Genomic DNA, 14,913 nt, shown 5'->3' on the forward strand with positions numbered 1-14,913 from the left:
ACACACTTTGAAGATTGAGGATATGCACACATTGCACAGATGTACTTATGAGTCAGAAAAATGCATTGAAGCATTTGGCCTCCATATCATGTCTAGTGAGAGTGAATCACTCAGAGGAATGGTGCTTTCACTGTAAGATCTTGGCAGGGATCTATCCTCTACTCTTCTCTTATTACTTACTGAGCTGACAGATATTAATATGCAAAATAGGAGGCTGCTGAACAAAATGCTGATAATTAAGTGAAGATGTTCTGGGTAGTGTCGCGCTTAAGAGTGTGCACATAGGACCCATCACATGGTAAGCCATTATGCCACCGAGCAGTTATTGCTGTGCTTTGGGGGTGAGTCTGTTCTGCGTAGGCACTGTAAAAATAGAACCTCGGAGAGTTGAACTGTAGTTAACATTTCATTTTAAGAGGGTAACACTTCATTTTAAGAGGGTAACACTTCATTTTAAGACAGGGTGACACTTTATTTTAAGACAGGGTGACACTTTATTTTAAGACAGGGTGACACTTTATTTTAAGACAGGGTAACATTTCATTTTAAGACAGGGTAACACTTCATTTTAAGACAGGGTGACACTTTATTTTAAGACAGGGTAACATTTCATTTTAAGTCAGGGTAACATTTCATTTTAAGACAGGGTAACATTTCATTTTAAGACAATGTAACACTTCATTTTAAGACAGGGTAACACTTCATTTTAAGAGGGTAATACTTAATTTTAAGAGGGTAACATTTCATTTTAAGACAGGGTACAGGGTAACATTTCATTTTAAGACAGGGTAACCCTTAATTTTAAGAGGGTAACACTTAATTTTAAGACAGGGTAACATTTCATTTTAAGACAGGGTAACCCTTAATTTTAAGAGGGTAACACTTCATTTTAAGACAGGGTAACATTTCATTTTAAGACAGGGTAACATTTCATTTTAAGACAGGGTAACACTTCATTTTAAGACAGGGTAACATTTCATTTTAAGACAGGGTAACATTTCATTTTAAGACAGGGTAACCCTTAAGAGGGTAACACTTCATTTTAAGACAGGGTAACACTTCATTTTAAGACAGGGTAACATTTCATTTTAAGACAGGTTAACATTTCATTTTAAGACAGGGTAACACTTCATTTTAAGTGTCCCAAATAAACCATTAATAAGGCATTTATAAATTGTGTGTTCACCATTTATTAATCATTACTCCCACATTTGTACATTTTAGTAAGCTAGTTATTCACACACATTTCCTTAAACAGCCTGAATGTCTACCAACAGGATGCCCATATTTTGGTGAGAAATTACACTGGTCACTCAGACATTCATGAAGTATTTATAAAGTATAAATAGCACTCATTTTAGATTAGGGACCGCAAAAAAGACTTGACTAATGATTAGTAAATGGTTTATTCATGTGGGAGTAATGATTAATAAATGGTGAACACACAATTTATACATGCCTTATAAATGGTTTATTACAGACCTTTAAAATAAAGTGTTGCTGAACTGTATCCTTACACCACTTTATAGAGTCATCAGAAGGAAAATACTGCATCTTTAGTATGTTGGTATAGGCTACACCAGGAAGTAAGGGGACGGATCATGACCCGAATGGCAAACAGCTGCAATCGTATGGTAGGTAATACAGTATGAGGGCATGATACCACATATTCTTTGACACAGGTCAAAGGTTGCAGGTTACAGTGTATTCTTCCTGTTCCAGGGTCCTTCCTTTCTTTAAGGCATATCGCTACTACAGATAGTGTCTTATAAGAATTTTGATACGGTTGGTTGCCTTAACCCTCTATGCTGCCACCTCCCCTCTATTTCCTCCCCCACCCCCAGCTGATCTCCCTTCTCTCGCTCTGTCCCCGAGGAGGTGAGGGGAGTGGGAGGAATCCATGTTGCCGGGGGCGACAGGCAGGCTCTCTGTGCCATCCTCTTACACAAACGGCAGGATCAGCGCTCCACACAAGAATAATGAGAAGATAATGGGGAGTAATGTGACCCGATCTGTCCCGATTATCTCATGGCACCCACCGGCACAGCGCCATCTGGTGCCTGATCTGGGGACAGCAGCTCCTGTGCTGTATGAAAAGAGGGCAGGTTTAGAATGAATCCCTTCCCCCCAGTTTATTGACTGGTTGTTTTGGTGATTTGTGTGTGCTTGCATGTGTGCACAGGTGTGTTTGTGGATGTGTGTGTGTGTTTGTGTGCATGTTTGTGTGTGTGTCACGGTCACACATAAAAAGTGACTTTGCATTTATATATGAATGTCTGACAGAGTATGTCGTTGTGCTTATATAAACTAGAGAAGAGAGTGGTGTCTAAAGCACAGTGTGAATTCCCGACATGGACAAGTGTCCACCATGCTGCTTTCTCCCAGCTTAACTCACACCCTGTTCTCTTTTTAACCAGATAGTCTCTCCCCCAGGCAGCACTGGGCCAATTCAATAAGACGCTCCATTGTATGGGCAGTGTGGCTTGTGGTTTAGATTGTTAAGGCTCTTTGTGTCGTGTGTTTACAGATGCTTTACATGCCCTTCAGAATTCAGGGCTCTCTCTCTCTCTCTCCTACCTTCAGACAGACTCAGCAGTCTAATCCCCATAATGCCACAGCCATTACAGATATCAGATCTCACAGAGAGACACTGGTTTACCAGAAGACATCGAAAAGATTGGCTTCTGTAAGGTCAGGCATATAGAAAATAGTTATTTGCGTCAACGTCATCTGAAGAATGGATGTTTACAGAATGCTTGGTAATACATGTTGTTATGCAGCTGGAGGTGGACAACCAATTGGCTTCATTCAACCTTACATCAAAATATACCTTGTAAAATCCACTGGCGAAGGAGATTTCCAATACAACACACATATCCACAACATTAAACCACATCATTCTGCCTCAGGAGGCTGAAGAAATTTGGCTTGTCACCTAAAACCCTCAAACTTTTACAGATGGACAATTGAGAGCATCCTGTCGGGCTGTATCACCGTCTGGTACGGCAACTGCACCGCCCACAACCGCAAGGCTCTCCAGAGGGTGGTGCGGTCTGCACAACGCATCACCCGGGGAAAACTACCTGCCCTCCAGGACACCTACAGCACCTGATGTCACAGGAAGGGCAAAAATATCATCAAAGACAATAACCACCCGAGCCACTGCCTGTTCACCCCACTGCCATCCAGAAGGCAAATTCAGTACAGGTGCATCAAAGCTGGGACTGAGAGAATGAAAAATAGCTTCTATCTCAAGGCCATCAGACTGTTAAACAGCCATCACTAACACAGAGAGGCTTCTGCCTACATACAGACTCAAATCATTGGCCAGTCTAATAAATGGATCACTAGTCACTTTAATAATACCACTTCAATAATGTTTACATATGTTGCATTACTCATCTCATATGTACAGTATATACTGTATTTTATACCATCTATTTCATCATGTCTATGCCGCTCAGTCATCGCTCATCCATATATTTATATGTATGTATTCTTATTCCATACCTTACTTAGATCTGTGTGTATTAGGTAGTTATTGTGGAATTGTTAGATTACATGTGAGATATTGCTGCACTGTCGGAACTAGAAGCACAATACATTGCAATCACCTCCACCTCCCTCGTCCCCCTCGCCATCCTTTTCCTACTGTCCCACTAATTTGCTCTCCATGCACAACCTGGCTGTTTATTGAGATGCTAACTCTCTTTATGAGCACCTAATCCCGGAGCAGGGGGGATAATTTATGAAGCATTTACATGAAGAAGGCCAGCTAATTGGGAGCATGTGTCGGGGTAAGCCTTGGCGACGCCTCCATACTACAGATGAGCAGGCCAGGATTCCGACTCTCTGCCTGCCATACCGTACAGTATAATGATACGTCAAATCCATCCTCCTTCAATCCATCTGTCCTCTCAACAATTCAGCCTTTAAAGCAATCTCTGTAATGTTTTGACGTAATGATTGAAACATTATTATTATGTGTTTTCCGAGTGGTAGCTAGTCTGTCATGGTAGGTCTATAGCAGCAGCATAGAGGGGCTACGTATGGTAGCCAATCCGCAAGCAGCTTTCTTCTCCGGCTAACTGCTCCATTCAGCAGCCAACTAACCCGCCCAAGACATACTCAGCCGTGACTCGCAAGGCCTGACCTCCAACTCGTCGTGTCCAGAGTGTCAAAGGCCAGGGCGGACAGGTCCCTCTGAGAGGGCAGTGGCCATTTTTACGTGCGATGACACGTATCACCCACATCTTCCACCGCCACCGTTTCTCCATACCCCTTCGCTCCACTCAGAAGCCCCCCCCCCCCTCTCCCCATCCTCACCCTCCCTCATTTACATCAGGTCGTTTGTTATTACTTTATGGTTATATATGGGGCTTTGTCTGGCTGTGTATGTACCTTCACCACTCCCAGCTGGTCCCCATTAATAACTGGGCCCTGGTGGGAAGAGGCAGGGAGATGGAGGAGCTTGTTAGCCTCATAGACGGGATCAGGGGCCCAGCATGGGAGATGGGACGGGAGTGGAGGCGTTTGTTGGACCGGAGAGGGAACAAGAGGAACGTACAGTACAGCACACACGTCAGACAGCCATAGTCCTAACGTTGATGTATTGATGTGTCAGCGATCAGCCCATTGCAATCACACAACATGTATCTTTGTTGGCTACATCTCTGTGTAAACGTGCTTTGGTGTTATTATTGTCTGGATATAGATGAGTGTGTCTGTCTGTGGGCCACCAGTCAGACATGTGTTGGGGTGAAAGCGTAATGAGGCTGCTGAGTGGACCAAGCAGGCCATACATGATATAGACAGACTCCATTGTGGGTCACACACGGCAGGCAGCAGAAGCCCTCAGATCTGCCTGCTTGATCAGCTCTGCGGGAGCCCGTGGGGAATAAAGCCGTGAAAAAAGGATTTATTTAGCACGCCTCATCAAAAGGGAATTAGCAGGGTTTGGGCAGGGAAGACGGGGTCTGTTTAGGGCTAGGATGAATGGCAGGATGATCTCTGTAATCCCAGACCCCCTGCCCCCCCCCTTTTCCCCCTCCCCCAAAAATCACCCCTTTCTTTATCACTTAGCTCTTATGTAGCCTCAGCCAATCAGTCAAATTAAATGACAACCAAAGTGAGATTAGATCTTTACATCTGCTCTGAAGATCATTCAAGGAGATGTAAGGCTGTTTTATCTGTTGCTGTTGTTCTGTCCTTTACAGTAATTCTTCCTCCTCCCTCACAACATGGCGGCGAGCTGTCATCCTCAATGATGGCAAAGCTGATGACAGAGAGCTGGCTGCCGAACACGCCACAAACAACGAGTGGCAGCGTGTAAACTAAAGCAAAACAAAAGCCCTCTCCACTCCTTCATAGGCAGGATCCCTCCCACCTGCCACCTCGCCAACGCTGATGAAACACACTGAAACAGAGAACATCCATTAAAAGGGCAAGCAGCGAGAAACGCTGTACTGTAAAAGCCTGAACACTGCGAGGAATCTTGTTCAGGCTTCCCCGTCACACTCGCTGTGGTTCATTATTCCTGGCAGGCAGCTTCGTGTTTGTGTAGTGACTTCCTGTGCTGCGGCTGAGACCGAGACACACACATACAAGCAGATGCTGCGGCTGAGACCGAGACACACACATACAAGCAGATGAGAGGTGACAGGCACAGAAAAGGTGACTTGCATTCTGACTCTCACAATGTGATGACAGAGACTCCAGTGTGGCCTATCTTGCTGGAGGTTCTTCATCAATATTCACCCTATTACCATAATCAAATTCTTAGGTCATTAATAATGGATAGCCAGTCTGACTGTCTCCAGTTGGCCTAAAGATGCTAAACTAGCACCCATTTTGAGAACGTTTCAGAACAAAATAGTTTCTAAATGTAAGCTGTAAACGCTTACTGGGTGTCTTCATTAAACACTTCTCTTAATTTGCCTCTCCTACTATATATCAAGATATCCAGGTCTTAAATGAGGCAAAAATCCACAGATTAATACAAATTAAGTGTTTAATGTATTCAACACTATTTACCTGATCTCCCTCCTCCCTCCTCCACCCTCCATTTCTCTCTCACCTTCCGCTCTCTAGAGTAGTGCTGTTATAATGGCTTGGCCAGAATAAGCAATGCTATGCCTATATTCTAGGTCATTCTTGTCACCTCCCCCAGTGTATGTGTCCTGGAAGCTCCCTGTGTCCACCACAGACCCACAACAGACCAATAGCTTCTTTATGTAACACCCAGGGGACACTCACTCTGCCCCCTACACAGGTATGGCTCTGCCCTGGAGAAACCAACAGCATCAGTAACCTGTCTGATGGTTGCATTGTGCTGTAGCCCGCACTCTCCCCTCCTCCTCCTCTCCCCCTCCCTCTGCTCCTCTCCAATCCATCTCTACGCTCGCTCTCTAACTCTCTGCACCCCGCAGCCTAATCATCGGCGGCTCCCATTTCCCGTGATTTATCGCTCCCTCTGCTGGAGAGAGAGGGACCAGGGATGGGGATTGGGACAGGTAGGAGGACTGGGGGGGTGGTAATCAATTACTGTGGTGGTCATCAAATCATTGACATGAGGAAACACATTGGAGGAGTGTGTGAGACTGCTTGACCCTGATACAAACCCACAAAAAGCACCCCATAAAGAGCTGTTTAATAAAGACATGTTCTCTCGCTCCTAATCTCTTGTCTTTCTCCTTCTACTTCCACCACCACCTCTTGATAGATTGGAGAAACAAAATAATGGAATAAAGCCTTGCTATTGGGAGGGCAGTTGAACAGTCATACAGGTATGACCAAACACCCGACTCACTGACTTACTGGACACCTGGCCTCTCTTCTCAAAATGGAGCTAGGAGGTAGAGCTGGGAGTCCTTTGGGTGTTTCATTGCAAACATAAAATGGATTACAGACAGACTGAGCGTTTCCAATCACTGCAGTGAGGCTTTGAATGAACAACATTCACCTTGGTCTGGAGAGGGTGACACACACACACACACACACAAAGTCCTTTGAGGAACTGAAATTGAGTGGAGCGGAACATAGTGAGGGGGCAAAGGGAAATGAGAGAACAGAGGAGAACGAAATAGAAAAAATATATTTCAGATGACATCCCCATTGTAACTAGGAGCAGGACGATGGCGCTTAGCAAAACTGCTAACAATGAGCGCAGGAGAAATCCCCTATCCTACAGGGGCCCGACAGCATGCTCTCTATTACCATACTCATTTAAATACAGTAATCTCATTTTCTGCTTCAGCCAAAGGGGCATGCTAAATTTCCTTGTCTAAGCATAGGGGGGTACAGGGGTACAGGTGCGTAGGATTAGTGTATTTTCCTATCTCTGGGGTCGGTCAGGTTCTGGGGGGCTGGTGTACGCATGTATGTGCAAGAGTGTGTGTTGGGAGAGGAGGGGAGAGGGGGTAGCTATGGGGATATCATATCAGAGATCTGACAACCAAAGGGAGCAGAGAAAAAAAGATCTGTTTCCACCCAAGCTGTTTCCATTCTTCCACTCTTCCGGTCCAGTGGAACAGTTGATGAAGTTTAAATGAAGCAGAATTAGGAGATCAAGCAGACAGCTAGTGTTGATGGTATCTGTGAGGCCTCCTCCCGCTCCGGGCCAGGGCTTGGGGAACTGACCGGGGACGGCTGACCTGGATGAAATCGAGAGAAAGAGAACGAGGGAGGATGGGGAGAGAGGGGAGGGGTGAAGTATTCCCTAAATGTGATAATCTCCAATCACCTCTAACATCATTTCTGTCAAGGCTTCGGTTAATGAGCTCATAGCCGATCGAGCGTGATGCTCCCCTCTCTCTCCTCCCTCCCCTCTGATTCTCTCTTTCTCTCCCTCGCTCTCTCTCATCATCACTGTTGTTCTTTTGATTTAATCCCTCACACTTCAGTTGATTTGAGCAAGAGGGAAAGAGAAATGGAGGGATGGAGGGAAGGGGAAAGCCTATTACCCAAGCCTCTCGGCTCTCGTCTATCTAAATGCTAACGATGCAAGGGAGCGAGGGAGAGAGAGAGAGAGAGAGGAGAGAGAGAGGAGAGGGGATATGTTGGTGAGGGAGGACATGATGCGGCAGAGGGAGGCTAATCTGCAGTTGCCTTGGGTCCCAGAGAGCGGTTTGGTTATTTTGAAAGCAGGTTAGCTGAGGAGAAACACAGCATCCTGTGTGCTGACCCTTCATCCCCAGGGTCAAAGCACCTGATCTGTCCTCTTACTTCCACTGGAGCTGCTCTGACACACCGCAGCTGCTCAGAGCCCTGTGCTCCGCTCAGCCCCGTTCTCCACCAGGGCTCAGTGTGCTCATTTTTTACCTACTTTTACGCCACTATTGATTAAAACATGGGGGAGTACGTATTGTTTTACTACATGAAATTAAATGCTGCAGATTGATTTGCGTTGGCTGGTGTAGTTGGTCGGAAAAGACCGGGATAAAAGCTGTGGGTCACCTTGAACTGAGAGTAATGTCTGTTTCAATCTGCTCCGAGCACTGCACCTTGGGACCGGAGGCATCTTCTATTGTTTGATATGAGATTTCCTTCTCCCTCTATCTCTGGAATATTTATTTCCTAGATAGTTTTTCCTTCTGCAGTGCCCCAAAACCAATAAAACTATAGATGAACACAATATACAAATTTGAACTTAAATATCTGTAGTAACTGCATCCTGCAGCACCAATTTCAGCTGCTGTGCTTTAGTGGCTATTTCAATTGAGAGTAGACCTGAATATAGATTACACAACAATCGATGCCTAAATCAACATATATTTACAAATACCATTTGTCATTACATTTGAAGTATTTTGAATGCCATTTGATGTAGAGGCCTCTCACAACATAATTCCCATAAGTACAAATAGTTATGATGGTGGTTATTATGTGTAAAAGCCAGTGTCTTCCGTTCCACTTAATGCACTGTTACAGTCATTTTCACCTTGATTTGTCGTCACTGGACCCAGCGTTCAATTCATCTTCAATACACAATAAGAACAATGGTGTGAATATCCCGGAAACACACACAGGCCTCTAAGCCGGTCTTTACCCTTGGCAGAGCGGCAGCCCTTTGCTCTGTGCATAACAATTTTACCCGTCTAATTCTCCTTTCAAGAATCCCATTTGTTTTCATTGGTGGGCGAGAGGCAAGCGAGCAATCAATCCTTGTAATGTGATATGCGGATGGAGTACTGTGAGTAAATGTTTGAGCAGGCAGCCATCCAAGATCTGCAGTCAAACGAATTGAGGAGAAAGAGAATCTATCCAGGGCAAGCTTCTCTCTTTATTATTGCCTCTCTCCACACAGCATCAGGGTATCAAGCGCATTATATTCCAGCTCTCTGTGCATTTTTCATATAGGCCCGGCTTTTATGTTTTATGTACGCCAGCTCAGGGGAGAACAGCTGTGTGGGCGCTGCATCCTCTGGAAGTTGAGAGAGAGAGAACTCATTTCACTGGGAGAAGTGGAGCAGAATGCCAAACACAGCCAGCCAGGCAGGCGCCGCGCAAGGCAGCAGCACACTACCTGGATACCCAGTTGCACCCTGGATACAAACAGGAACAATGGAAAGCAGTGGTTGCCTGAGCAGTTATTACATTATCATAATGTTATTACATTATCATAGTGCTCAGGCACCACACCACACATCCTGATATTGCCGGAATTTTAAAACGCTAAATATTCAAAAGGTTCTTAGGTTATCGGGCACTGACCGTGTGATAAGGCCCACTGAGTGAGCTCTGAACGTGGTACTGTACAAGTGATTATGTTAACCCAGTGAGCACAGCCCATTTTTATGTGTAATAAGACAATACAGAATGTATCACTGTAATAGGAGGAAAATGCTCTCGTTAATATACAGAATTTGTATTTAATACATGAAGTCCTGTGTGATCTTCAGACAACAAATATGGACTGTGTAAACACCTAGTCTACTATTCTGTGTATTTAATACATGGCAACCAGTGTGATCTTCAGACTACAGTGACTATAAATAAGAACAATTTGAAGACCTATTCTATTACTTGCTTTACTCAGTCTTCTTTACTCATAAGTGTCTGTTTCAAACCCTAAATCAAATCAAAGTTGTTTGTCACGTGTGCCGAATACAACAGGTAGAACTTACAGTGAAATGCTTACTTACAGGCTCTAACCAATAATGCAAAAAATGTATTAGGTGAACAATAGGTAAGTAAAGAAATAAAACAACAGTAAAAAGACAGGCTGTATACAGTAGCGATGCTATAAAAGTAGCAAGGCTACATACACACACCAGTTAGTCAGGCTGATTGAGGTAGTATGTACATGTAGATATGGTTAAAGTGACAATGCATATATGATGAACAGAGAGTAGCAGTAGCGTGAAAGAGGGGTTGGCGGGTGGTGGGAGGTGGGACACAATGCAGATAATCCGGTTAGCCAATGTGCGGGAGCACTGGTTGGTCGGGCTAATTGAGGTAGTATGTACATGAATGCTAAATGATGTAGAAACATTGTGCTGCAGTAAATGTTTAATGTTTCAGTTATGCATACCTCCCTTACAATTGGCTAATTGATCGATAGAGCTTTTAAAGCTAGAATCCTTAGTTGCTTTTAAATGAATGATGTATTCCCACTGATTCTGGAAGAATATAACTTGTAAATTAATCATGAGCTTAGTTCAACATTCGTACCCCATCAGAACCCAAAATATGAGCTTGTTTAACTCCAATGTCTGTAAACAATGTAAATGTCAACAAACACTGTATAGCCTCAAAACAGTTATTTCTCTAGGCCCATCCTGCAGCTTTTACCAAAACTGAAGCTGGGTGCTCAATTTGATATCGTTTTAATGGATGATTCTATCTTTGAATGTGTTCCAGCTTGCTGTTTGTCTGTTACCTATGCATAGTCACTTCGCCCCCACCTACATGTACAGATTACCTCAATTAGCCTGTACCCCTGCACACTGACTCGGTACCCCCTGTATATAGCCTCGTTATTGTTATTCTTATTGTGTTACGATTTATTATGACTTTTTATTTTAGCCTACTTGGTAAATATTTTCTTCTTCTTGAACTGAACTGTTGGTTAAGGTCTTGTAAGTAAGCATTTCACGGTAAAGTCTACACTTGTTGTATTCTGCGCGTGTGGCAAATAAAGTTTGATTTGATCTGATCTTGTTTGGGGAGCAACACTGCCCTCTAGTGTTCAGAACCCCAAATCCAGTGTTTTTAATTACCATTAATGTTCTAGTAGATCTACAAGCCCGTTCATAGGTTGCAATAGTGCCCTGATGATATTTACAGCACCATAAGTGCCTTTTTTTGTGTAGACGTGATTGGTTCAAGCATCCTTTTGTTCTCAACTATATCCTTACTCTCACGAGGGGTTTCTCACCTCCATTAGTGCTGCACAGTGAAAATAAAGAGAGGGTCAGGAAAGGGGAGAGAAAGGGAGGAGGGGGAATAGAGAGAGGGGGGAAATTGGGAAATAGGAGAGAGAAAATACATAGTGAGAGGGTGACAGGGGAATTAGAAAGGGTGAAGGATAATAGGGAGAGGGAAGAAGCACAGATAGACCAAGAGGGAGAAAGGAGGAGAGAGATATTGGAAAATGTGTGAATTACATTCTGTAATCATATTCCACCAGAGACCAAAGAACCTAAAATCCCAGGTAGCCGCTGGGAGAGGGAAGAGCATTTTTTCACGCCTGAGAGGCCGTTGGCGGGCCCTAACTGGCCACTGCCAGCCAGTCCAGTGCACTGGTCCCAGCTTGGTGCTTTGTCAATGTGCTGTGACTAATCCAGCAGGGGTCCCAGATCCTCTCTCCTTACCCTAATTAAAAGAGGATTAGCCGGCATGGCGTTTTCCCGGGCCGCTCCAACACGCAGGCAGCCTCCATCCCCTCGCTTTCCCAGGATAATCACACCTCCAGGAATTGCAGGGCTTTCTTTGGAGCTGGAGCCTGGAAAAGGAAGTCCAGTAGAGGAATGGTAGGCAGTGGGCCTGGGTCACTTTGAACACACAGCTGTGATCTGCTATAGACTGAGCTGTAGGTTTTACCTACCTCTGCCAGCCAGTTGGCTAATAAATTTGTCATTAGGCATGTCCTTGATCAGGTTAATTGAAGCTACTGTAGCATACTACTTTGTCTGTAAATTATTGTTGTGATAAACCTTTGTAGGTAGGCCTACTACTTTCTGCCCGTAGGCCTACCTGTGTGAAATAAGAGAGTAATTCACAAAAAGCACTTCCAATATATAAAACCCACATCATTTCTCTGTGTAAAACAAAAATGAGGGCCGAAGCACTTAAAAAAAAAAAGATTTGATCAACTCTGCCCTACAAAGACAAAACACTCTTAATAACTTCAGTTTTCTCCCTAATTCATGTACCTTGGTTCGAGAACAGGGTAGCAAGCCGTGTTCATCTTTGAGACCGTCGCTGGCTGAACCTTTAGCCTACAATGTAGAAAATGGCTCATCTCTAGCCTTAGCCGTTCAAAGGTTAGGGGGCTGATAACTAGGCCTACTCCAGGAAATGTGCTTCAAATGAAGGATTTTCCTGGTGCTCCCGTTGGTGCTCCTCACTGTTTAAAGTTAGCAGTTATTAATAAACCCCAGATTTGGCCCCTAGGGGAGCGTGACAGCCATCCTGCAAAATGGCTACTGTCGATAATACAATGTTGCAGATCTGAAAGTTTTTTTTTATATAAAACGGAACAAATTTAGTACCGAGATAAATGTACGTACTGTACCTTGAAAAGACTTAGTTATGGAGCCACCACATATCTGTCCCCTGGGGGTAGTGGCAGCCAATTGAGATTGTCAGTCTTGAGTGCCAGCTTGCAGAGCCTGCTGGTTTAGTTGGTGACCATGAGGCTTTTCATTTGTTTTTGAGTCTTTAGTATGGACATGCATTTGGGGTTTTTCCTTTTTGTATATATTTACATTTCTTCACCATCTGAAAAAATACTAATCCACCAACCGTTGCAAAAATAATCCACTATTGTATTCTACTGTGTGTAACTGTTAAAGGTCCAATTCAGTCGTTTTTATCACAATATCAAATCAAATTGTATTAGTCACATGCGCCGAATACAACAACAGTGAAATGCTTACTTACGAGCCCCTAACCAACAATGCAGTTCAAAAGAATATGCATAAGAATAAGAAATAAAAGTAATAAGTCATTAAAGAGCAGCAGTAAAATAACAAAAGCGAGACTACAGTTGAAGTCGGGAGTTTACATACACCTTCGCCAAATACATTTCAACTCAGATTCACAATTCCTGACATTTAATCCTAGTAAAAATGCCCTGTCTTAGGTCAGTTAGGATCACCACTTTATTTTAAGAATGTGAAATGTTAGAATAATAGTAGAGAGAATGATTTATTTAATATTTTATTTCTTTCATCACATTCCCAGTGGGTCAAAAGTTTACATACATTAAATTAGTATTTGGTAGCATTGCCTTTAAATTCTTTAACTTGGGTCAAACGTTTCGGGTAGCCTTCCACAAGCTTCCCACAATAAGTTGGGTGAATTTTGGCCCATTCCTCCTGACAGAGCTGGTGTAACTGAGTCAGGTTTGTAGGCCTCCTTGCTCGCACACACTTTTTCAGTTCTATAGGATTGAGGTCAGGTTTTGTGATGGCCTCTCCAATACCTTGCCCTTAAGCCATTTTGCCACAACCTTGGTTGGGTTATTCGGCTTGCAAACATTCCCCTGTTTCTTCCAAACATAATGATGGTCATTATGGCCAAACAGTTCTATTTTTGTTTCACCAGACATTTCACCAAAAAGTACGATCTTTGTCCCCATGTGCAGTTTCAAACCGTAGTCTGGCTTTTTTATGGCGGTTTTGGAGCAGTGGCTTCTTCCTTGCTGAGCGGCCTTTCAGGTTATGTCGATATAGGACTTGTTTTACTGTGGATATAGATACTTTTGTACCTGTTTCCTCCAGCATCTTCATCTTGTTGTTCTGGGATTGATTTGCACTTTTCACACCAAAGTATGATCATCTCTAGGAGACAGAACGCGTCTCCTTCCTGAGTGGTATGACTGCCATGGTGTTTATACTTGTGTACTATTGTTTGTACAGATGAATGTGGTACCTTCAGGCGTTTGGAAATTGCTCCCAAGTCAACTTAGTGTATGTAAACTTCTGACCCACTGGAATTGTGACACAGTGAATTATAAATGAAATAATCTGTCTGTAGACAATTGTTGCAAAGATTACTTGTGTCATGCACAAAGTAGATGTCCTAACCAACTTGCCAAAACTATTGTTTGTTAACAAGAAATTTGTGGAGTGGTTGAAAAACAAGTTTTAATGACTCCAAGCTAAGTGTATGTAAACTTCAGACTTCAACTGTATGTACAGGGGGGTACCAGTACAGAGTCAATGTGCGGGGGCACCAGTTAATTGAGGTAATATGTACAAGTAGGTAGAGTTATTAAAGTGACTATGCATAGACGATAACAACAGAGAGTCGCAGCGGTGAAAAGAGGGGGAGGGGGCAATGCAAATAGTCTAGGTAGCCATTTGATTAGGTGTTCAGGAGTCCTATGGCTTGGGGTAGAAGCTGTTTAGAAGCCTCTTGGACCTAGACTTGGTGCTCTTGGACCTAGACTTGGTGCTCTCTGCTACCGCTTGCCGTGCGGTAGCAGAGAGAACAGTCTATGACTAGGGTGGCTGGAGTCTTTAACTATTTTTAGGGCCTCCTTCCATGGCCTGGTATAGAGGTCCTGGATGGCAGGACGCTTGGCCCCAGTGATGTACTGGGCCATTCACACTACCCTCTGTAGTACCATGTGGTCGGAGGCCGAGCAGTTGCCATACCAGGTAGTGATACAACCAGATGCTCTCGATGGTGCAGCTGTAGAACCATTTGAGGATCTGACGACACATGCCAAATCTTTTCCGTCTC

The sequence above is a fragment of the Oncorhynchus nerka genome, linkage group LG19, assembly GCF_034236695.1.
Source record: "Oncorhynchus nerka isolate Pitt River linkage group LG19, Oner_Uvic_2.0, whole genome shotgun sequence".
Classification (NCBI taxonomy): domain Eukaryota; kingdom Metazoa; phylum Chordata; class Actinopteri; order Salmoniformes; family Salmonidae; genus Oncorhynchus; species Oncorhynchus nerka.